The sequence below is a fragment of the Vicugna pacos genome, unplaced genomic scaffold (assembly GCF_048564905.1).
Source record: "Vicugna pacos unplaced genomic scaffold, VicPac4 scaffold_19, whole genome shotgun sequence".
In the NCBI taxonomy this organism is placed as follows: Eukaryota; Metazoa; Chordata; class Mammalia; order Artiodactyla; family Camelidae; genus Vicugna; species Vicugna pacos.
In genome coordinates, this window is record NW_027328740.1 from 64,957,991 (window position 1) to 64,981,847 (window position 23,857).

Here is a 23,857-nt window from a genome sequence, read left to right on the forward strand (position 1 = left end):
CTTAGAATCCCAATTTATTTGCGTGGCCACCATATGTACACAATACTTGAAACTTGTGTATGGTGGAGTCCAAGGTTTCCTTTAAAAAATAAACTAAACATACATATACATACATACACACACTTAAAACACCCAGAGAAAGATAAAACATTTACATTTCAAGGACACAGGAAGAGAAATCCAAGTTACCCCTAAAGGGGATTTTGTTTTTATAAGTTCAGAATTCCAAAAAATGTTTTTATCAGGCCTGGTTAGTTATTTTCAGAGTGAGTTTTTTTTTTCTTATTCCCAATTAATGTTGTAAATTTTGTATGTACATAAACCTGGCTGGGGTAATAGTTGGAGACTGGCAATCTGTCATTTCTTTTTCTTTTCTTTTCTGTTCTTTATTTTTTTTTTTGAAAGTTCTATTCCCCATTGTAAGGTTGGGTTCTCAGAATAAATTTGCTAGTAAGATTTCCCACAGGGACAACTCTGTGTCATGAAGTCTTTGTGTCTACCACTCCTGGAAGATTCTCTGTCACCCGAGAAAGCTGTTACCAGCCAGGAGGATGGTCCGAATTTTGGAGTTGAAAGTTTCCTCATAAGAGTTTTACTTTTATCCTGAAAAATTCAATGGAGGTAACCAAATTGAGGAAAATATTAGACCAGACTCTTACCTAAACACTCAGTCCTGAACCCAGTGTCTTTCAACTTGGACTCACTCAGGATGACTCCACTGGGTGAGTATTTTCCTCATATGTTTCCACCAGCCCCACTTTGGACATATCCTCAAGGTGGATATTTCCTGTTATCTTTCAACCAGGCCCCACTCAATATGTCTCCACTGGGTGGGTAATTCACCTCAGTTTCTTTCAACTGGAGGGCCACGTACCTGGATACACCGCCAGATAAAACTTAGGATCATCAACCAATATGTGAGATCCGAGAACCTAGAGAGACTCACCCAAATTCATCTGGACTCCCCGAGGAGGTGGATGGGCACAAAGGGCCACTGCTGGTACCAAGGCTCCGGTTACTTGGAGAGTTCAGGTGGAGAGAAATCTGCTGTGGTGCTTCATGGTGTCCAAAACTGTTGACTGAAATACATGTGCAGCCTAAAAGTTAAGAGTTATGTTTCATTTGGCGGGAGGACTCGAGCCAGGATGACAGCCTGTCAGAACTCTCTGAGGGACTGCTCCCAAGAGGTTGAGGCAGAGCTAGGATATATAGGAGCTTTACAACAAAGACCAGGTTGTTGGAACAATAAAAGATTGCTTGTTATCTAAAGAAAGCCAGGTATCTCAAGTTCAAGAATTTAGTACTTTTGTATGTGTGAGAGGAAGCAAATATTTGGACTCACTGAATTCATTTTTTAGACAAGCACCTAGCTATCTCGGGCCAGTAGCCTGTCCTTTCTTATTCTGAGTCTGCTCAGATGACACCATTGTGAGTTGCTGTAGCAGCTGAGCGGCAGGCCTGTCCTAGCTGGGGGGTGGCGGCAGCCTTTAATGACTTGGTATCAGTATTCTTTGTTTACTGTCATGGTTGCAGTATTCTCATTCACATTGTAGTATTTTCGTTCACAGACTGATTATGGATAATCTGCAACCTTGGAAAGCAACCGAGATGGAATTACTGCAGGTACCTTCTGCTTTAATAAGCCGTGTGCAAACATAAACAGGGAGGAAGCATACACTTGGATTTGGAGGTGTAGGAAAGGGATCCTGCACATTGCAGGAGAACGCAATGCAGAATTCCTTAAGTCCACCTTTCTTTACTGTAGTGGTTTCTGAGAACAGTTTATGGTAATTAACCAACATTGACAAACTGCACAAATTGCATTTAAGAGCTGGCCGGCTGAAACTTGTGTATTGGAGAGGTGGAATTCAAAGGCAAGTGGTCAGGTGGATTGGAGAGAGATGGAGCCAAGGCCTGGCCCCAGATTCCGGTTTAAATTGCCATTTCTTCACCATAGGGCCTTGGAATAGAATTCAAAATCTCTTAACCTGTTGGTGAATCTGTGAAATGGGCATAATATTCGTTTCACCCTGGGATTGTTGTAAGATCTAAAGAGTATTATAGCACACATGAAGCACTTAACCCACTGGCACTTAGCAGTGTTCACTGTGTGGGGCCGCCCCACTTAGCATGTGTCAGAGCCGTAAAGGCAGCATTTGTCTGTTGAGGATGCACTTGCAGCCCCTTGGCTAGGTTATGAATTTGGTGATTTCCTATAATCCTTGTAATTCTATGTGCCATGGACAGTTATTTTCATGGACAGATGAGGAATCTCGTGGTAAAAAGACTGTATAATTTTGCCCAAAATCAGACCATAATTTTGGGTGCAGAGGCCTCGGTTCAGCATGGGCCCCTGGGCCTTCTGCCCTCTCTGTTCAGCACCAGAGCCAGATATGGAGTCGGCTGTTTCCCTGCCCAGAATATCCGGCAGGCCGCAAGACACATCTGGCCCTGTGCTGCTTGAGCAAAAACTCCGAAGGAGAGACAGTTACAAAAGGGATAAACATAAAAACAGACGACAGCAAATTGTGATCAGCTCTGAGAAGGAAAGGAACATGTCTCGCCGTGCAGAGCTGGGAGCTTTCCCGTCTGGGCTGCTCTGGGGGTGTTCATCTCAGCTAAACAAGTTCTGCTGCTGCACCAAGGCAGGAAGGCAGGGCGCGTGTGGCCAGGTAGACAGGGCCTCGTTGATCTTACTCATTCCCCATTAAGCGACAGTTGTCTCGGGCACTTAACTAATAAACAGATGTTGGCCATAATCATCACGCACTTTGCTTGGTAGTTTTATTGGCCCCAGCATTGAGATGAGGTCGTTGAAGCTGGGGAGTTTGCTGCATGCCCGTGATTACCTTGCAAATACCCCAACTGTTCTTTCAATCTAGACTGGTGTGGCTGTCATGTCCCAGCCCTGTGAATGGCATCGTGTAGCTTCTCCCAAGTGGCCCAAATGACTGACATTGATATGCTTAATTCGTTGGAAATAGTATGTGACAATAATAGAAAAAGGTAGTAAGAAATTGTTTGGAAAACTGGAAAAAACCTTTTCTTCCCCAGCTGGGGGAGCGTAACCTGTATCACTCACCATACTCACTGCCTGTCACCTCCTCCCCGCCGACTCCGTGTTCATAAGCCACACTGAGTCTTGGGAGAACATTTTGCCTCATGACACTTTTGACTAGGACCTGCAAATTCTTTGTCCCTGGTTAACTCTCTCTTCAAAGCCATTCAACTTTTTTGCAGGCTCCTCCACTCAGATGTAAGAATAGCCTCTTTAAACTTCTTGATGCAGCTCCTTAATGAAGATCTTGTGATGGAAACCTAGCCAAAACTGGGATGTATGCATATAGTGACTGCAAACTCAGCACTTTGTTAGTTCAGAATCAGAGGGGTGAGTGACTCAGGAAATGCTTTTTTAAGGTAACAAGGGGAAAGTGAAAGGACGCTTGCTGTGTGAGAAAGAAACATCTCAATCACAGCCAGTAAGGCACCTGTGTTCAGGATGGGGTGTGGCGAGTGCAGAGTTCTCACAAAGAAAATAGTGGTGTGATGGGAGCGAGGACAGTTGGGTACTTCATTGGGGAGGAAAAAAAGTGGGCTGAACATTTCCTTGTTGAACAAGAGGATTGTGACATGATGTGCTTGTATTTTGGAGAGAAGGGTTTTGTGGGGACAAGCCTAGGAGTACACTGTATGTCTGGGGAGTTAGCACAACAGAGAAACACAGAGAACCGGGCAGACCCCAAGACCCATGCTGGGGGAGAGGCTGCCCACCAATTGGAGCCCTGGAGGCTTCTTCTGTCCCTTAGCTGTGGCCTCAGACCTCCCTTCACAGCCCAGTCCTGTTGATACAAGAATAAAAAACGTTGGGCATGAGAAGGGCTGTGTCCCAGGCTTTCATTGAGCCCCTGGGATGTGCCCCACCAGATTTTGTTCCTTAACTTCATGCAGTAAAGAATTCAAGAGCAAGCCAGTGTTGAGTAAAGGTAGATTTATTCAGAGAGATACATTGATAGGCAAGAGAAACTTCACGAGGTGTGGGGGTTTGATGCTCATATTAGAAGTAGGTACACACTCCACACATTGTGGGCCTTCCCCAAAGAGGGAGAGAGAGTGGTGACCGCGAGGTGGCGCTGTGTTGCTTGTTTTCTTGGGCTTGGTGGTTTCATATGCTAATAAGTAGAAGGACCAGCCTTAGGGCAAGGGGCTAGGATTCCCAGGGAGTTGGCCATTTCCCACCCTTTGACCTTTTGTGGCTAGCATTGGGACTGCCATGTTGCCTGGGGCATGTTATTCACCAAGTTACTATTACAATGGATGTTTACTGAAGCTCAAGATCTGCTAGAAGTTAAATCTCTTCATCCTGAGCCTCAAGGCCTATTGGGGTTTGAATCCTTTAACATTTTGATGTTAATTGCTGTGGCCTTCCTTGAATGGCTGTGCTCTTCCCCCTTCCATCCTGTCTCACTGTGATGACACAGAGACAGCAAAGATCGGGCCCTACCTGTGCTCCTGCATTTAAAGGTGGGAGGTGTGAGGTGGGCTTATGATGACCCTGAATGGTAAGAAAAATGTTTCAGATTTTCCTACGTGAGACATGGGGACCTGACAGCAACCTCCGCAGATTTATCTCACGGGCATTATCGCTTGTGTTGTTATAGAAACAACAGGCAAGCCAAGAAACAAGTATAACTCACAAGGTTGTAGTACTGAGATTTATTTCGCTGGCACGCTCAGAGGGGCTTCATTTCCAAAGCTCTGAGCACCTCCAAGACGTGCACATGAGGTTTTATAGGGTTAATTACAAGTATGGGGCTATTAGCCAATAAGGCTCAAACAACAAAAAGCAAGGAATCAGTACACTGAAGCTTATCAATTTGGAACAGATCCCGTTACTGACAATTGTTGTCCTTGGATTTACGTGTTAGCTTATTAGCCCATTAAACTGACACTAAACTTCAGGTTTACCAGGTAGCTCAGCAAAACTTAGATCAGTAAACCGACACTTATCACACTTAAATTTGTGACTTAGCTTGTTAGCCCAGCTGGGGTTTTCCTTCACAGTGTCACTTATATTTTTTATTTTTCTTTTTATCTTTTTTTAAGTATTTAACCCAAATTTAATATCAGGGTTCTTTGGGAAAGAAATTTATCTTTATCTTTTCTTTGGGGTTCTTTTGGGGGGGAGGTAATTAGATGTATTTATCTGTTAGTGGAGGCCCTGGGGCTTGAACCCAGGACCCCGTGCACGCTAAGCACATGCTCTACCACCGGCCCCTTCATCATTTTCTTTTTGCTTTAGCTGCCAAGAATCTTACAGCTGAATTTGTAGTCGGCCTTTAACACTTGCCCTGACTTCATGGAATCCATTTTTATGAGTTTATCTCCCCGTGGTTTCATTTAAGTATTGAATCTCCATTTTCTCTTCACTCTCCGTTTTGCATTTTTGTTGTTATGGTTGTTAAGCTGTGTTTAACAGAATTGTTTAAATTCTCTTTTAGCAAGAGGCTGAATGTAAATAAATATGTAAGCAAACAGCACAATTAAATGCTTTTATACATTCTGAGCTGTTTAGTAGTAACTTAAAAACCGAATTGAATATTAAAGTGATAGCATTTTAAAAATATTTTTTAATTTTTCATAAAAATATAGGTGATTTAAAATATGATATTAGTTTCAGGTGTACAATAGATGCTCCATTTATAGTTACTGTAAAACATTGTCTGTATTCCCTGTGTTGTAAGATACATCCCTCTAGCGTGTTTACATTACATGTTGCAGTTTGTATAAGAAAGTTGGGTAACGCAGAGTGTGGAACGTGGCTGTGTATGACTCAGGTTCACACTCACCCTGCCTGTCAGAGCTCAGGCCTTCACTCCTTTCTGCAGGGGAGCGAGTGGAGGCAGCTCTCATCAGCGCTGGCACCACCCTCTGAGTGGCAGTGACAGCAGTGACTGTGTGTGGACGTGCAAATTGTTTTTCCAAGAGCTTTATATGCGTTTCTGCATTTAATAATTAAAGCCCTCCTGTGAGGAAGCGTTTTTAATGCATAATACATTTTATTTTGATATTGATAGATTTCAAACCTCTGGAAAATTTACAGTAGTACAATAAACGCTTAGATACAGTTCACCTTATAGGGCACTATTTGGCTTTCTGTGTCTGGCTTATTTTAGCATAAAATTTCAATGTTCTTCCATATTGTAGCCTGAATCAGTACTTTATTCTTTTTGTTTGATAATATCCTTTTCCATTTTCTTTGGTTTTAGTTTATTTAAAAATATTTTCATTGAAGTCTAGTCAGTTTATAATGTTGTGTCAGTTTCTTGTCTACAGCACAAGACTTCAGTTAAAAAGGAACATACCTGCATTCATTTTCATACTGTTTTTAAACATAAGTTACTATAAGATATTAAATATATTCTCCTGTGCTATACAGTATAAACTTGCTGTTTATTCTTTACATACTCAGTAACTGCAAATCTTGAACTCCCAATTTATTCCTTCCCCCACCCTCCCCCCTCTGGTAACCACAGTTTGTTTTCTGTGACTCTGTGTCTGTTTCTGTTCTGTAGATAAGTTTATTTTTTTGTTCCTTTCTTTTTTTTTTTTTAGATTCCACATGTCAGCAATCTCATGTGGTATTTTCCTTTCTCTTTCTGGCTTACTTCACTTAGAATGACATTCTCCATGTCCATTGATGTTGCTGCAAATGGCATTATTTTATTATTATTTTATGGCTGAATAGTAGTCTATTGGACAAATATGCTACAACCTCTTTATCCAGCCATCTGTTAGTGGACATTTCGGTTGTTTCCATGTCTTGCTATTGTAAATAGTGCTGCTGTGAACATTGGGGTGTAGGTGTCTTTTTTAATTAGGGTTCCTTCTGGATATATGCCCAGGAGTGGGATTGCTGGGTCATCTGGGAGGTCAAGATTTTGTCTTTTGATGAACCTCTATACATTTTTCCACAATGGCTCCACCAAACTGCATTCCCACCACAGTGTAGGAGGGTTCCCAATTCTCCGCAGCCTCTCCAGTATTTATTGTCTGTGAACTTCTCAATGATGGCTATTCTGACTGGTGAGAGGTGATATTTGATTGCAGTTTTGATTTGCATTTCTCTGATAATGATATTGAACATTTTTTCATGTGCCTACTGGCCATTTGTGCGTCTTCATTGGAGAAATGTTTCTTTAGGACTTCTGCCAATTTTTGAATTGAATTGTTTGTTTTTCTTTCTATTAAGTGTAAAAGCTGTTTACATATTCTGGGAATTAAGCCCCTAGCAGTTTCATTTATTGCAAATATTTTCTCCCATTCCATATGTTGGTTGTCTTTTTGTTTTGCTTACTGTTTCCTTAGCTGTGCAAAAGTTTGTAAGTTTAATTAGATCCCTCTTGTATATTTTTGGTTGTTTTTCTATTGCTTGAGTAGACTGCTCTAGGAAAACATTGCTGAGATGTATGTCACATGTTTTGCCTTTGGTTGCTTCTAAGAGGTTTATAGTGTCTTGTCTATATGTTTAATTCTTTAACACATTTTGAATTCATATTTGTGTATGCTGTGAGGGAGTAGTCTATCTTCATTGATTTACATGCAGCTGTGCAGTTTTCCCTGCACCATTTGCTGAAGAGGCTGTCTTTACTCCATTGTATGTTCTCACCTCCTTTGTCAAAGTTTCAATGACCAAAAGTTTGTGGGCCTATTCTTGGTAAATGTGTTTATCCGTTCATTGATGGATGGATATTGTTAGTAACTTTTGGCTACTCTGAATGATACTGCTATGAATATTGATGTGAAATTTTTATGAGAATATGTTTTCATTCTGTTGGCTGTACAGTTGGCCCTCCATATCTGTAGTTTCCACTACATGGATCCAGATGGCTGATTGTAAAGGGACTCGAACATCCTTGGATTATGGTATCCAGGGTGTGGGGTTCCTGAAACCAACCCCCCAAGGGTATTGAGGGATGACTCTACATATAGGAGTGGAATTGCTGAGCCGTATAACTCTAAGCTTTTGAGGAAATACCAGGCTTCTCCAAAGAAGTTGCACAATTGTCCCTTTCCCCTGGCCGCATATGAGGTTTCTCTGCCTCCTGAATGACATTTGTTATTGTCCGTGATTTGGTAATAACCATCCTAGTGGGTGTAAAATGAGATCTCATTTTGATTTTGATTTGTCTAGTGATGTTGAGCATCTTTTCATATGCTTATTGGCCATTTGTATATGTATCTAAATTCGTGGTAAATTTAAAAATTGGGTCTGTTTTATTGTATTGTTCAGTTGTAAGAATTCGTTATATATCCTGGATGCTACTCTCTAATTAGATACATGTTTTGCAAAATTGTTCTTCTATTCTGCACATTGTCTTTCACTATATTTTTTTAAACATTAAAACAATTTCTTTACAGGGGAGGTAGTTAGATGTACTGATTTATTTTATTTTTCTTGCTAAGCAAGCACTCTCTGACTTGAGATACCCATTTCCCCTGTCATTTCACTTTCTTGATGATGTCCTTTGTAAGAAAAGGGTTTTAATTTTGATGAAGTCCAGTTTATCTGCTTTTTTCTTCTATCACTTGTGCTCTTTGTATTGTATCCAGGAAACCAAAGCCTATCCTAGGACCACAAAGATTTATACTGTGTCTTTTTTAGAAAGTTTATAGGTTTAATTTTTACATTTCTGTCTGTGATCTACTTTGTTTTAATTTTTATTTGTTATATAAAATATGGGTGTTCAGATTCCAGATTGATTCTTTTGCCTGCAGACACCCAGCTGTCCCTGCACAATTTGTTGAATAGACTATTCTTTCAATGGGGTGTTTTTGGCCCCCTAGTGGAAAACTGTCTGTAAATGTAAGATTTTCCCCGTGGGTTTTTATTGTGTCTCATAGATTTATTTATCCAAACTTATGCCAGCAACATACTGACTTATTACTGTAGCATTTTAGTACCTTTTAAAGTGAGTCCTCCAACTTTACTCTTCTTTTGCAAGGTTGTTTTGGCTATCCTGGGCCCCTTGCACGTCCATATTAATTTTGGGATCAGTTTTTCAATTTTTGCAAAGAAGTCAGCTGGAATTTTGATAGGGATTCCACTGTATATGTAGATCATTTTGAGGAGTCTTAATATTTTTAATAATACTGTCTATCATTCCATGGAAATGGGATGTCTTCCATATATGTAGATCTTTTAAAATTTATTTTGGTGATACTTCAAAAAGTTCAATGTACAAATCTCGTAAATTTTTGTTAAATGTATCTCTCATTTTATTTTTAATGCTGCTGTAATTGGAAATGCTGAGTTTCTTATGGGTGGGACTATATATCAATCTTCTTATTTCTAGAATTCCTTAACAGCAATTACCCTAGTTATATATTTGCTACTTAAATCTATCCACAACAATTCCCCACCCCGTGTTATAAGAAACCAAGACCCAAGTTAAGCTACCTGAACACCTATGTGGAAATGTGAAATGAGACCCTTGGGTGGGGCTTTGTGCAGATGATACTGGAGCTTATTCAGGATGGCTTCATCGTAATTTCTTTTAAACAACCCTTTCGGTGTATTTAGTCAGATACATTAAGAACATGCCCTTTTGATGTGCGGAGTAGCTAAGACTACGATTTTCAAATAATTTCTAGTGAGAGTGTTGTTCTTGAAACCTAATTTGCATCAATCTTTGAAGATTTATGTTTCAGGGGCTTTGACTAAAGAACACCTGTCTTTAATCAATAACGACAACTAAATGCTCAAGCAACATGTAAGAGCTTGAGCAAACTGCCCCTACCCCATAGTGCTGGGTGGCTGCAGCTGCAACTGGAGTCAGCGCTTACCTATCCCAGTACGCTTGTGTTGATCTGCTCAAAGTGGTTCGTCCAACAGTTTGTCAGTAGTCTGTTGGACAAAGTCATTAAAAATTGATTGAAGGTTGCTGGAATGCAATATAATCTTATTAATATTAATTAAGCACATATTGAGTGCTTATTGTATGATGGAATTGTCCCTCAGCCTCACATGAATATTATTTCTCATAAAACCTCACATATTTCCTTGTTAATCTCACTTTACAGATAAGGAGACAGACAATTAGGTCTTCTCTCTTTTGGGGGAGCTCATTATCAATGATGGGAAGTTATAAGGAAAAAGATATTGATTCATCATGAGAAAACATTTTTCTGAGGGTCAGCAAAGAAGAAGATGAACACTGAAGAAGGTGATCATTGTTCAAGTGAGACAAGCCCTGGGTTGTGCGGAGTCAGCATCCCTGTCCTAGAGAAGGCACGTGTAGAGCTGCGTACTGGGTGAGGCGGCGCGGCCGCGCAGGGAACGCGGATGCTGGGCCGTTGGGCTGTGCTCAGGCCCGGTGGGGCTTTCTCCTAAGGGCAGTGGACCATCATTGACAGATTTTATGTTGGAGAGTGGGGTGCTCTCGTAGTTCACTTTTGTCTTGTAGAATGCTTGGAAACATTTAGAAGGCTTGGCAGGAGGTGATGTGATGAGTCAGAGTAGGGTGGCTGCGAGGTGTAGCAGTGTTCAATTTTCAAGTTGTTTTCAGGCCCAGGCTTGTGGCTCAGTAGCCGTGTCAGTTTGAATGACGCACTCAAGGAAGTGAAAGAATTTATCTAATCAATTGAAGCAGTGATGTACCCAATTCCCAGGACTGTTGTGGAGATCCAGTGAGATAACGTTTGCAGTGTGCAGCATGGTCCCAGCACAGAGTCAGTGCTGAGTGAGTGCCAGTGAGTATCTGGTAGGTCAGGTGTGGGTGGTGAGACTCGGTGTCTGAGGATATCTGGGCCCTGAAGGAGGGGTCCATTCACATCTGTGAGTGATGGGTCTGAGTTGGGAGAGGCACGGAGAACTTAGCCCCGGACCAGAGGTCCTGGGCAGGACGGCTATTGGAGGAGCACCGTGAAGTCAGCTCTTTGCAGGTGGAGTTGGAGGTGCCCTTGTGACATCTAAGTGCAGTGTCACGAGCTGAAAGAGGAGGTCTGGGCCAAGGCTGTGCATTTTCGAATAATGTCAACTCCTGAGGACACCGAAGTATTGATCACTGAACGGAAGTCATACTTTACAGGACAAATGAATAGTAGTATCACCTCTGTCATCAAAGCTCACGTCTATTTATTCATCACTCAGTTTGCTAATTGGGTACTTACAGAGCTCACTTCACCGTCCTCCCGTGGGCTCAGGCTCCACAGAAAAGAGCTGGTGTGTCTTCCTCTTTTCCAGAAGAAGACACATTTAGCTTGTAGACTTCTGTACCTCGCCAGACTTAGGATATTAGTTTGTTGGTTTAATTGTATTTTCTGTTGGCCATGTCCTGACAGGAGAGAAATTTTACCTCATGGTCATGTTTCAATTAGCTGTTACTGAGAATTGCTGATCTGATACATAGTGTATGTATTATATTAACTTTGTAGAGTAGTTATCATTTTTCTGTCTTTGCCCTTTAATTTTGATTGCCCCTTCAGTGTTCTATCCTTTTTGGGGCCTTATTTTTTTTTAATTAAAAAATGTCTGTTAACAGTTAAGAAAACAAAAACAAAGAAAAAATGCACATGGGAGCTAAATTTAGAAAATGTCTAGTGTGTTTTCTTTCTCGGCAATGGAGGGTTCTAGAAACTCGTGAAAACTTTCATTACACAAGTTCCTTAAAATGCTGATTAAGAAATAAAACCTTCCTTCCTCATCTTTCAAGCTGCACAACAAATTGTCAAGAAAGTGAGGGGAAATTCTCAGAAGCCAAGACAAATGAGAAAGCAGGGTTTCTGGGAGATATGCGAGCCTTAGAATCCCTGGGGTGCTGGTTCGATCCTGAACTGATTTTCAGTTGCCTTGACAGGAGGGCAGGATGTGAGCCCCAGGCCTCTGACACTAGGAGTTGGATGGGGGATCATATTATGGGCCAAGCCCATCCTGAGGATCTTGGTTTACTAAAGGGTGAAATAGGAAAAAAAAAATTCCTCAAGGCAAGAAAATAAGGAAAGTCAATTTTGTTGGAAGAGGGGAAAAATAACAAATCCAAAGTAAGGATATAGTTTAAAGTTGTTCTGGCATGAGAGTGACCACAAACACCTGGCAGAAAAGCACAGCTACTCCTTGATTGATAAGTTGTGTTTTGAATGAATCAGTGAACAGCCATTCTGAAAAAGGCCTCCAGAGTCTTGTGGATCAAGATACTGGACAGCAAACACCTCCCTTCCAAGGTCTCATTCAAATAACCAGAAAGGTTTTAAAGGAAAGAAGCCATGATCATAGTTTTATTTATTAACATTTCTATATGCTACGAATTCAGAGGTGACTATGTAGTTGTCTCCTCTATTATGGACCTTACTTTCTCTTTGGGGAGACAAAATGACATAGTTGGTAATCTTGGTGGAGGGAGGTGTTAGTCTGTTGCACTTAGCCAGGAGAGGAGATTAAGAAAACAGTGAAGGGTGGGTGAAATTTTTAGCTGAGGACAGTCTTGTTCACTTGGCTTTTAATTGCAGGCTCAATGAGCTGTCACTGGAGGGACTAGATCTTACAGAGGATGGACTTAGCTCAGGCCTCATTGGAATGGACAAATGAACCTGGAGAAAGACAGTCAAATCTGTGCAGACATTAAAGTTCACTTGAACGTGCTGCATCCCTGAGCCAAAGATAGGACAAATATGCAGCAATTCTTGAGGACAGAAGAGTGGTTTTTAAGGTTCTCCAAGAATGAATCCCATGGAACCGAGATGGCCAGTTGTCAAACTGAGACTTTGTTCTTTGGACGGTGTACCCAGCAAGGGTATTGGCCTTTTATATGTTTCCATTTGTCTTTAATACATGTCTGTTGATGAGGACATGGGCACAAATGTTTGACACCTTGTCGAGGCGATTTTGGATACCTGCCTAGAAGCACGGGCACAGTTGCGGCTGCTTCATACATCTTGCAGCCCGTCCCTTTCCCCGGCTCCGTGATCACGGCAGAGTGGTTCCTTGTTGACCTGTCCGTTTCCTCTGTGACATCATAACCCATGAAAAGACCGGAGCATATTAACTTGGCTTTGTTAAAGTCAAAGAAACAGATCAAATATGGAGTCAGATTTGTTCTTTCCTATTTCAGTAGTACCATGGAGATGGCAGTTTGGGCAGCTTTTTGTAGTGTCCTGGAGGCTTTCTCTCTCAGCTTCTGGGCGCCTCTATTGAAAACCCTTCATTGCTGTCTGGCCTGCTGGTAATGCACACTGCCTGTTTTGCCCTGAAGATGTGTTCTGTTTATAAACTCATCTCTACTCCTTGGAAAACAGCTCAAGAAAAACTCAGTTGGTTTTCCACCAGCCATGGGCAGGGGTGAGGTATACCATGTTATTATTTCATAAAATAATAGTAATAATAGTAATAGTAATAGTACTAGAAATAATAATAGTATTATAATAATAATAATAATATAAAAGAAGTCTTAAAACAGGACTGAGCACACTGGAGAGAGTCAATAAATGCTTTCTGGCTTAAATCAAAAGTGATGACTTAGTGATTCCATGGCTGCTGTATTTGCTAAGCTAGTTACTCCTTTGCTCCATTACACATTATTTTAACTGAAAAAGAAATGCAAGCAAATGGTTAAAAAAAAACTCAGACAGAGCACAAAAATACACAAGTGAAAGAAGTTTTCCCTCATCCTCTGTTCTTTCAGCCCTGTCTGGAGATGCCACTGTTTACTATCTTTTGGTTGCTTTTCCAGATATGCTTTGCACATTCCCACCTATGTATGTAAATTCCTTTAAAATTTTAGTTATTTTTAACTTAAAGAGATTTAAATCCTCAAGTGGCTTCTGCCCGGGTAATAGAACAGAACAAATCTGACTCCATATTAGATCTGTTCCTTTGAATTTAACCCTATGCTCTGTCTCCTAGGCTTCATCTTGCTTGTAAAAAATTGTTGCCTAGAGCCTGAAATACACAGGAGAGCTTATTCTGAAGCTCTGACCTTTAAGGATATTTAACACTTTTTCATTCATTAAAAGATAGCAAATTGCAGAATAGAAAATAACGTTTGTTTTGTTGGAGATTTACAGGGATCTGACCCACGCAGATAGCTGTAAGAACAAATGATTCTAACAAGAAGGAATTCCTACACTAAGAAGTTTGCAACAACCAAGCGCGTAGGAAAGGAGCCTGAATTGTGACTTGGGGAGATGGTTTTCCAGAACATTAGTTTGCCAACTAGGTCTACAGAAACTTGCTATTCCAAGCCCCAACATCTGGTTTCCAAACTTATTGGCCTGTCCTGCACTGAGGAGAATGAATTTGGACTTGGTAACACTCCTATCTACCTAGAAAGCTGGGCACTGGAGCTGAGTGTTATGGAAACAGGCCAGCCAAGAAACAAGCACCAATCGGAGTGCTGGAGTACTCAGAATTATTATGCCGGCGGGCTCAGAGGGGCTTCTGCTCCGAAGTTCTGAGCACCTCCAAGACGTGCACATGAGGTTTTAAATACTTCAATACAAGTAAGGGGATATTAGCCAATAAGACTTAAAGAACAAAAAGCAAGGAATCAGTACACTGGAGCTTATCAATTTGTAATAGATCACGTTACTGACACTTGTTGAGCTTGGAATTACGAGTTAGGTTGTTAGCCCAATAAACTGACACTAAACTTCAGATTTACGAGATAGCCCAGCAGAACTTAGATCAGTAAACCGACACTTATCACACTTAGATTTGTGACTTAGCTTGTTAGCCCAGCTGGACTTTTCCTTCACATGAGGACAGCTCTCCCACCCCCAGGAAACCACTGTGAGCCCTTGATGTTTCCACTAGGGTGGGGTATGGTTTACCCAGGAGGGATGGGGACTATGCACCAACACTCAGGCAGTCTGCTCTGTCTGGGGCTCTGATCTTGTACCACACCACTCCCCCCAGCCCAACACCTGGGACAGTGGAGCTAAGGCAGTGATCCTTCCTGCCTGTTTCCCAGCGTGTAAAAGGGGAATATGTGCTCTTCCCAAGGAAGTTCTGAGCGACAACACCTGCGGGTGCTTGGTTCTCAGAGCAACAGAAAACCCAGCTCCGCATGGGGGCAACGGGTGTGATCCCCGTAGTGTTTCTGCAGAAGCATCTGATGGAGGGCTGGATCAGGGAGGTAAAACATGAGCTGCGAGACTTGAACGGTTACAGAAGGGTACAGAGGTAGGTCTGCCATCTCAGGGTGCCCTAGAGGTAAAGCTTTTTCTCTCCAACTCCGCTACGACACTCCCCTATCCAGACCCATCCCTTCTCTGCTCTTCCTGTCCATCTGTATCCCTCCACTTTTCCCCTCTTCTCCACCCGCTCCCATCTTCTCCCTCCCTCGCTGTCCCACCTTCTCTCGCAGAATCCAGAGGATCCATGTCCCTCCTGCGCATGCGCTGTCGGTGCCTGGTGGTCCGCTGGTTCGAAGCTCCATGTCCAAGCCGGGGATTGGCCCCAAATGCTTCTCAACTCTGTCGCCCGTTAGGCCTTTGGTTCCTGCCTGGGGCCGGGGCTTCTGGCTGTGGAAGTGCAAGGTGGGGGGCTCCCGGGAAAGGGTTCAGGCGGCTTCGGGAGGGTGATCCGCCTTTCACAGCCCCCAAGAGCGCCAGTCAGACCCTGTTCAGCTGAATTTCTCTGGCCAGACCCTTCTGACAGCACCACCTGCCCCGGCGCCCCGGCCACAGCTGTCCAGGTCCAGGTGTGTGCCTGCCACCTCTCACGCAGCCGGGATCCCCTCAGTCCACGGCTGGCGTCCCCTTCCCCTCTCCCGCCCGCGAGTCCTCTCCTCCCGGGCTTCCTCTCCTCGGCCGCCTGCCCGTCCCCACCAATGGGCGGGCTGTTTCCCGGGTGGGCGTGGTCTGCGGACCTGGACGGGAGCGGGCGGCTTATGCTGGTGCTGGGGCTGGCCTCCGAGCGGGGCTGCAGCCCGCACCCCCCTTTCCCTCCCCCCTAGGGCTGCCCTCCTTTCCCTTTCACCCTCCCTCAGGACCAGCTCAGTGGCGTGTGTGCTGCTCCCGGGGCTGAGGGCCTCTGGCTGTAGCGCCCAGCTTCACCTGGTGGAGTCGGGAAAAGGGAGCATCAGTGCTGAGCAAGCTTCTGTCTCCTCCCTCAGTGTTTCTGCCGCAGGTAAGTACCTTGAACACTTTCAGGTGTTATGATGGCGGTGCTTGTTGATGTCACGTGTTTTTATAGTGAGAGGGATTAACAGTGGTGAAAGCAGGGCTTGGTTCTGTTAAAAATGAGCTGAAGGCATGAAGCTGTGATATCCTCCTTCCTTCCCTCTCCAAGGGTGAAACGTGTGACCGTCGATTTTAAAAAGACAGTTACAGTCCCTAACTAGCCCAGCCCAGCTAGTGTGTGTTAACAGGAACAGCATCACCAGAGGCCTTGGAGACCCAGGGATATTGCAGTCCTAAAGAACTCCTGGCACAGTTTGGTTTGTATTGGTTTTTTGTTTTTCTTAAATTGTGGGACAGACTAGTGGTATAAAAAGAAAAATATTTGTCAAGAAATATTTTTTCATATAACAGCGTTATTGTGATATAGTTCACACACCATGAATTCCATCCATTTAAATGGTAAAATTCAGCAGCTTTTAGCATATTCACAGTTGTGCAACCATTATTATTCCAGAACGTTTTTATCACTTCAGAAAGAGCAGTGGAAATGAATGACCTATCCACCCCTCCCCAGTGGTGGTTCTAAAGAAATTTCTTGGCTAATCTTGACCATAAATTCACTTGTTACATTCCAAGAAAAATCTGGTAGGAATTCTAACCAGAATTGAAATGAATCTGTCTATCAAAACAGGAAGAATTTATACCTTTATGGCATAAACTTCTTCTACCCATGAATATATCTGGGACCCTATCTTTTCATCTGACCAGAGCCTGGCCCATGTGAAGTCCTCACTAATTTTTGGGCTTGTGAATGATGAGATTCTATACATCGTTAGTTGCAACTGTAGCCTTTCACAGAAGAGAAAAGTAACCTCAGTGAAGCAAGTGACTCTCTGATGGTCAGAAAGAGTGACAGCCAGTGCTGGAGTGATCCAGTGGACTTGGTGTTTGCAGCTAGATTTCTCGACCACCTACAGTTAAGGGGATTAGAGAGTTCTTTTATTTTTTCTTAATGGCATTGCATTTATTTTTACTTATTTTTTAAAATTATTTTTTATTTAAGTGTATTCAATTTACAATGTTAGTTTCAAGTGTACATCAGAGATTCAGTTATAAACATATGCATATGTATATATATATGTTTTAGATTGTTTTTAGTATAAATCACTACAAGAAATTGAATATAGTTCCCTGTGTTATGTAGCAGGTCCTTGTCATTTATTTTATATTTACTAATTTGTATCTGTTAATCCCCCCTTTCCTGCCTGCTAAACACAGTTTGCTTTCTATGTCCATGAGTCCATTACTAGGAGCACCGTTTTTCCTAGTAATATATGCTCTTTGGCTGCTTTCAGTTTCAGTAATTCCATCTTATCTGTGGGCGCTTTTCTTCTGGTGGCCTTAATGTGGTTTGCACACGTGGTAATAGAGATCTGTATTTGGGAGAATCCCAGGCCTCGTGTAGTCCCTGGTACAGAATGCCCACTGAATTGATGATTGAACTGGGAAAAAAGCACAGTAAATGTTGGAATTTCCACTATGGTTGAGAATTCTATAACCTCTTCTGACAAACTTAATATTGGCTGCACCCATTCTGGGTAATTTGGTGGAAATTCATGTTATGGTGGTGAAGAGACGGGGCCTTGTATGCTTCTTCTCTTTCTGTTTTCTAACACTCATTCTCCTGGGCCTTCCAGATCCTCCCCTAGAAGTGCCAGGTCTGGCTTGGTGCTGCGCTGAGGCAATATTTGTTAATAAGGCCCTTTCCTCATCTCTTCTGAGCCTCCGGTTCTTTCTCTGCACAATGAGGGCTTAGACTAGATAACTACTTTTCAGTTTCTTTTAAAGCCATGTTTCCTTTGAGAAACAGAAAATGCAAATCTCTCCTCTCAAACCAACCCTTTAGATTTTGAAAAGTCCTCCAAGGAGTGACATAGCTCTTTGTGGAAAATGAATGTGATTGTGATTCCAGGTGACACAGAAAAGACTCTTCAGAGATTGATTGCAGGGAGAGGGCAGGAAAGGGGCAGTATGTCACACTTTCTAGTGTGAGCACTGGAGCAGGGGCTTGGATTTAAATACGGTGTCTGACGTGGCCTCTCTCTAATCTTGTAGAATGTGATAAACTACTCTACCTCAGTTTCTTGATGTGTCAAGTTGGGGTGATAATATTTTAAGGCTTTTGTGAAACATTATGCAAATAAGCCATTTGTGTATGGGTAGAAACAAGACCTGCTAGGGATTCAGGGATTTGTTTAAAAAAAAAAATCTTGTCCATAGCACTCTGTCTGTGTGTATTTAGTAGTTCCTGAAGGGTGAGGGTGAGTCTAAAGTCCATCGTGGGACAGGTGGCCCATGATTCTCTGTGCCCCTGAATGCCCCCTCCTCCCCAGTCCTCTTCCTCAGTCCAGGATGAAGTTCCCTAGTAGATTTACTCAGAGGTCTTGTGAAAATGGCTATTCATTTTATTGTTTCACCAAGAAGGGCTGCCATCATGGTCTCTGTGGTCAGGTTTTGAAGGGCTGCCATCATGATATCTGGTAAGAATTCTATGGAATTGGGTGTTTCTATTTAATGAAAAGAAAAAAATTACAAATAGAAAATTAGAACAAGGATGGTCACATGGGCTCTTGGAAGTGGACACCATTAGAAGTTGGAGGGACTAGTGGGCTCAGTGGGAATGTTAACTGAGTGTATCTCATGGGCTGGGCATTGTCCTATTTGTACTGTGTGTTCCTTATTTGAGACAGTGAGCTCACCTAACCTCGAAAACCTCTTTAAAAAATTAGACTTTTTATTTTGAGATGTAATGTAGATTCCCATGTGGTAGTAAGAGATAATATGGAGAGAGCCTATGGACTCTTTGCCCAGTTTTCCTTAATGGTTCCATCTTGCAATATTGGGGTACAATTCATTACTGACTCACTAACAATTTGAGGTTTGTGTTATTGCCCTCATTTCTATCCACGATTAAATTGGGGCTTAGAGAAGCACACAGGCCTGCCCAGGTCACCCACATTGTTAGTGCAGAGTCTGGTGAACGTGGGCTTGGGATTCCCAGGAAGTATCATTATGATGGTCTTTGGCAGGGAGCAGCATTCACTTTGCTTGTTTATTCATTCATTCAAGAAACATTTATTGAGTAAATTCTGTGGGTCAGTTGCTTTCTTAGGGTTATCTGATTCTTCAGCAGTACTGAGAACCAGGAAATATTTATATTTTTTAAACTGAGAAAATTAGCTCTGAGAGGTTATAACTCCCCCAAAGGAAGAATAGCTCATAAATGGGGGATAGTACAATTGTACAGTCACAACTTTTTATGCAGGTGGTACCCTAGGCATTTTACATTTGCAAACATCCGTAATCCAGATATATTCTTGCAAGGCAAGGATTTTTTTTAATTGATGTATAGTCAAGTTTACAATGTTGTGTCAATTGCAAGGTGTTTTTTGACTTTTGAATTAAAAAATACTTTTTCAGGAGGGAAATTAGGTGTATTTATTTGTTTGATTTTTTAAAATGAGGTACTGGGGTTTGAACCCAGGACCTCGTACATGCTAAGCATGTGCTCCACCAATGAACAGTACCCTCTACCCCAAGGCAAGTTTTCTTATCCATTACTATGAAGCTAAGGGGTTCAAATAAATTGAATAGGAATCCAGATCTTTTGATCCTACTGTGGTCCTTCTCTTTATATTCTGCTGAAGGGGGTTGGGGAAGCATTTCCTTTGTTCATTTCTTTATTCAGCATTTTTGAGCAGTGACTTTGCATCAGGGCCTTGCTAGGTGCTTGGAAATAGAAAATAAGAAATGACCTTTCTCTGCAGAGGCAGGAAGCCTAGACCAAAAGCTGGGTAATGTGATCCGAGCTACAGTAGCCATGTGCAGACTATGAGGACAAACTGTACCCCCGGATTTGCTTTGGCTTCCCTTGCCTTCTGTCTGGTACACACCAGGTCACCGCAACCCAGATGGGCCCATAGCACACAGCAGAGTATGTACCTCGATCTCCTCTCCTGTCTCGGCAGGGCCTGCAACATGAACATCCCTGACTACGTGCAGTGTGCTGAGGACCACCAGACTCTTCCCGTTGTAGTCCAAACCATGGAGATCATCTCAGAGGAGAATTTCTTTTGCATCTATCAGCTACTCACCTCGGTGAGCCATATCAGCCCATGTGGCTCCCAGTGGACACTCTGTATCCACTACAGGCACCGCTATGTGCCCGAGAATGGGTGGAGCGTCTTCCAGAAACACTGCAAGGTCGTGGGCCTTGTCACCATTACCGACTGTCTCTCTGCCAAGGCCTTCGAGAAGCTCCACGTGCAGAGGAGCTGTATGGCACCTTGATAATGACTCTCAGCTCTTTGTCTTTGTACTGCATGTGGAGGAAGTCGAGCAGCCGCGCACCGACGTTGCCTTCAAATTTAGAGGACTGCAGGGTGGTGGAGAAGAGGATCGAGGACTTCACTGAGTCACTCTTCATCTTGCTCAATTCCAAGTGGCTGGATGGTGGCCCCAAGAATTCTGGGGACAAGATCCCCCTCCCCTGCATCCCGTTTGAGAAGGAGGACTTCATGGGACTGGACACAGACAGCAGGTAAGTTTACCTGGAGGCCAGTCCACCCTGGCTTTGTGCCGGATTGCTTCCCTACATCCAGAAAGGGATCAGCAAGGAAGAAGTCTGTCTTGTAGCCAAGGGGGGATGGAGATGCAGCCCGCCGGTTTACAGACATTTCAAAGTGAATCCGCCTTTGTTTCAGAGAGATCCTTTTAGGGTTAGTGTGGACACTTACTCCCGCTTTACAGCCATGACCATGGTGGGACCCCTGGGGTTGCTGTCCAATAAAGTAGCCAAAGCCACTGATGCTAGGAGCACTGGGGAGGAGGCTGGACTGAGCTGAGATGTGCTCTAGGTCAAATGCACATCAGACACTGAGGCTTGTCTAGTAAAAGTATATAAACTATCTCTTTACTTCCTATATTGATTACATGTCAAAATGATAGTATTTTACATACAGTAGATTAAGTAAGATCTGTTCTTAAAATCAGTTTCTAGTATTTGTTTTTTGTTTGTTGGTTTGTTTCTTTGTTTACCATTTTAAACGTGGCAAATGGGAAACGTTATTTACATGGCTCTCATTTCATTTCTGTTGGGCAGCCTGTCCTGGGACAGTCTCATCCCTTTGCTTATAGATGAGATGCTGAACCCCGAGAGGCGGAACGAGGAGCTGGTTGAGCTGGGGCTGGAGCCGGTGTCTCCTGCCTCCCAGGCCCAGCACCTATTCTGCTCAGGCCCTCTCTTCTTGCCCGACAGCCTCCATGCCAAGTTAGGACATCAGAAACACCGCCGGGGACTTCCGAATGAACTCCTTATGCAGGGAAAGGCGTATCACGGTGTATGGGACAGAGCAGGGAAATGTTCATTCTCACTTTTTCCCTATGATTAAGTCAACGGCCCCACATTGCCTCGGAAGTACAGACGAGCTCTTCTGGGCTGCCTACCCCCCCAACTTCAGCTCTGTTTCCCGGTGTATCTGTTGTGCTGTCCCTCAGGCAGAAGAGGGTGAGATGCCTTTTCCGAGACGTGGAAACCTTTGCTGGGGAGAGTGAGGGAAGCTGTGTTCCCCCGGCCTACGGCCTCTGTCCTTGAGTCTGGAGAGGGCTCATGGTGGTCCCACAGGTGACGGTCGGAGAACCTGGCACATGTTTCTGGGCCCGCTGTGAAGGAAGTGCTCTGTGACTCTTGAACTTAGCTAAGATCAGATCCTACTCTCTGGTTGTTGGTAAGTTGGAGGAGAAGATGCTAGAGAATTGATAAAAAGAATGTCTAGACCAGCCCTGTGAGTGAGAAGCACAGGGGACACGAGTCCCACCTGCGAGAGATAATGTAGCGGGCTCTGGATGAATTTTCTGTTCCTCCCAGACATACCTCTATGACTTAAGGAAGGGGAGAGGCATGCTGTAGCCATGATCTGTACTTGTCCTCTCAGGGCCCTGTGATCTACATGCCCGCACTCGCCATCTGCTTCTTAAGATGAGCTGGCATGTATAGGAGCCTGGGCACTGCTGAGGGCATAGCTGCCAGCACCGTGCTACACCAAGTCTGGCTCCGTTCACCTCTCCTGTCAACACCTGCTGAGGCCCCAGGCATTAGTCAAGGTAGGTGCATCAGTGCAACATAAGCAGGGACCACTTCTCCCCCTGGACAGACTGGTGAGTGAGCAGTGGAAGCCTGGAGCCCTGCCCCAGCCCCCACGCCAGTGCCTCCTCTTTTGTCATAGGAGGCACTGGTGATATTTTTGCTCAACAAATGCTTGTCTCTGAGTCTGCAGCCCCACCAGAGAATGCCAGATTGTTTTTGTCTTTTGAAGTCTGCCCTTGGGACTTGGCGGAGTATCCGGATGTGTAATTAGCCCACAGTGGTTGACACTGTCCCCATTGTTTACCCAGAACCTCGTGTACCAGGCATGGCTCCCAGTATCGAAATACAGCAGCGCATTAAACCTCCCTCCTTTTGGGTCTGTCTGTTCTGGTACCATAAGGGCTCAGCCAGCTTCTGAACGTCAGTGAGATAACGCGGCCAGTGAGCTCGGGTCAAGCACATTCTCCTCCAGTCACTTTTACCCCATTGTTGCTTTTAGTATTCCACAGTCATTAATTATTTAAACAATTCTTTGGTACAGGAGCAGAGCCTAATTCTCTCCTGCTACTCTTGGTGGAAGTGAGTAAAACGGTCCAGACTGAAATGCAACCACAATTTGTAGCTCAAAAGCTGCCTTGAAGCTTGTAGGTGGAATTTTGGTTAGGGGCGCTGACCACGTTGGGGTCCCCCGGCAGCGCCGCTCCCCTTAGGTCCCTGCTTTCCCTGGAGCAGGGGGTGAGGGTGGGTCTCACCATCCCCTCGTCCCTGGCCTCACACACTCACGTAAATTCTTGTACATGCTGTCAAAATCATTTTTGTTCTTGTGTGTTTCTAATTTTCTCTTGTTCCTCTTTTCCTTTTTCTTTATTCCTTTTTCATTTGTACTGCCCAGTGAGCATGTTGTTGCATCTGAAAATGTGGGCTGTGCACACCCTGCATTGGAAATAGCCAGATTGCCCTCCATACTGTCTCCATCGCTTTAAAAAGCAAAATCTTAATATCTGTCTTGATCCATGTATTATCCTAGTCATTTTGTATTTTCTAATGTTTTGGAATATTTGCTTTGTTAGCACATTACCCACTGGTGTTAGATACCTGTTAAAATCCTTGCTTTGAGGGACCTGTTTGGTCCTCCTTTTATTTGGTGACAAATGCGCCCTTATTAAATTTGTTTGATTGTTTTGAAGAAGTAAGATGCGAATTGATTTAGTCGGCTGCTCAGGGATTCTTTTCATGGAGTATTTAAACTTGTAAGGTCAAACTCTGCAGCATTTTGCTCGATTCCTGCTTTTACACAAACGTGCTCAGCACGCGGTTCCTGGCTGTCGCTGTGTGACGTGCGTGACGGCGCTTCCTGGCCGGCGGTCACTGGTGAGGAAGTGGCCGGCTCGGGGGTGACAGCTGCAGGGGACGCTGTTGGAGGAAGCGGTCACCGTTTGGTTCTTTAATTTTTTTTTTTTTGCATTCAACTTCCCCGTGCCATTTACTTTACTTTGCCTTCATAAAGGGGCAGAATTGGGTCTAAAATCCATGACACTATTTGTTCCCTTTACGAGGCTGGTTTTTCTGGGTATCAGGACAACATGACCTTCTCCT

The 23,857-nt window shown here is 43.5% G+C and overlaps 1 protein-coding gene and 2 long non-coding RNA genes across 6 annotated transcripts in view; all 3 read left to right on the forward strand.

The window, feature by feature from the left end:
* LOC140693124 (uncharacterized) overlaps positions 1-23,857 on the forward strand; it is an 843,637-nt gene that overhangs the window by 453,912 nt on the left and 365,868 nt on the right. For 2 of the 4 annotated variants that reach the window (XR_012068803.1, XR_012068808.1), the window contains exon 1: positions 20,451-20,716. The gene's annotated coding sequence lies outside the window, so the exon portion shown is untranslated. Of the gene's footprint in view, positions 20,717-23,857 lie in introns of those variants that run through there. The other 2 variants (XR_012068810.1, XR_012068809.1) reach the window with 2 other exon arrangements.
* Positions 885-12,689, forward strand: LOC140693194 (uncharacterized). The gene is made up of 3 exons (XR_012068910.1): positions 885-1,103; positions 1,569-1,623; positions 12,505-12,689. It is a non-coding gene; the product is annotated as an uncharacterized lncRNA (long non-coding RNA).
* On the forward strand, positions 15,299-16,523 carry LOC140693176 (uncharacterized). The gene is made up of 3 exons (XR_012068889.1): positions 15,299-15,531; positions 15,984-16,123; positions 16,286-16,523. It is a non-coding gene; the product is annotated as an uncharacterized lncRNA (long non-coding RNA).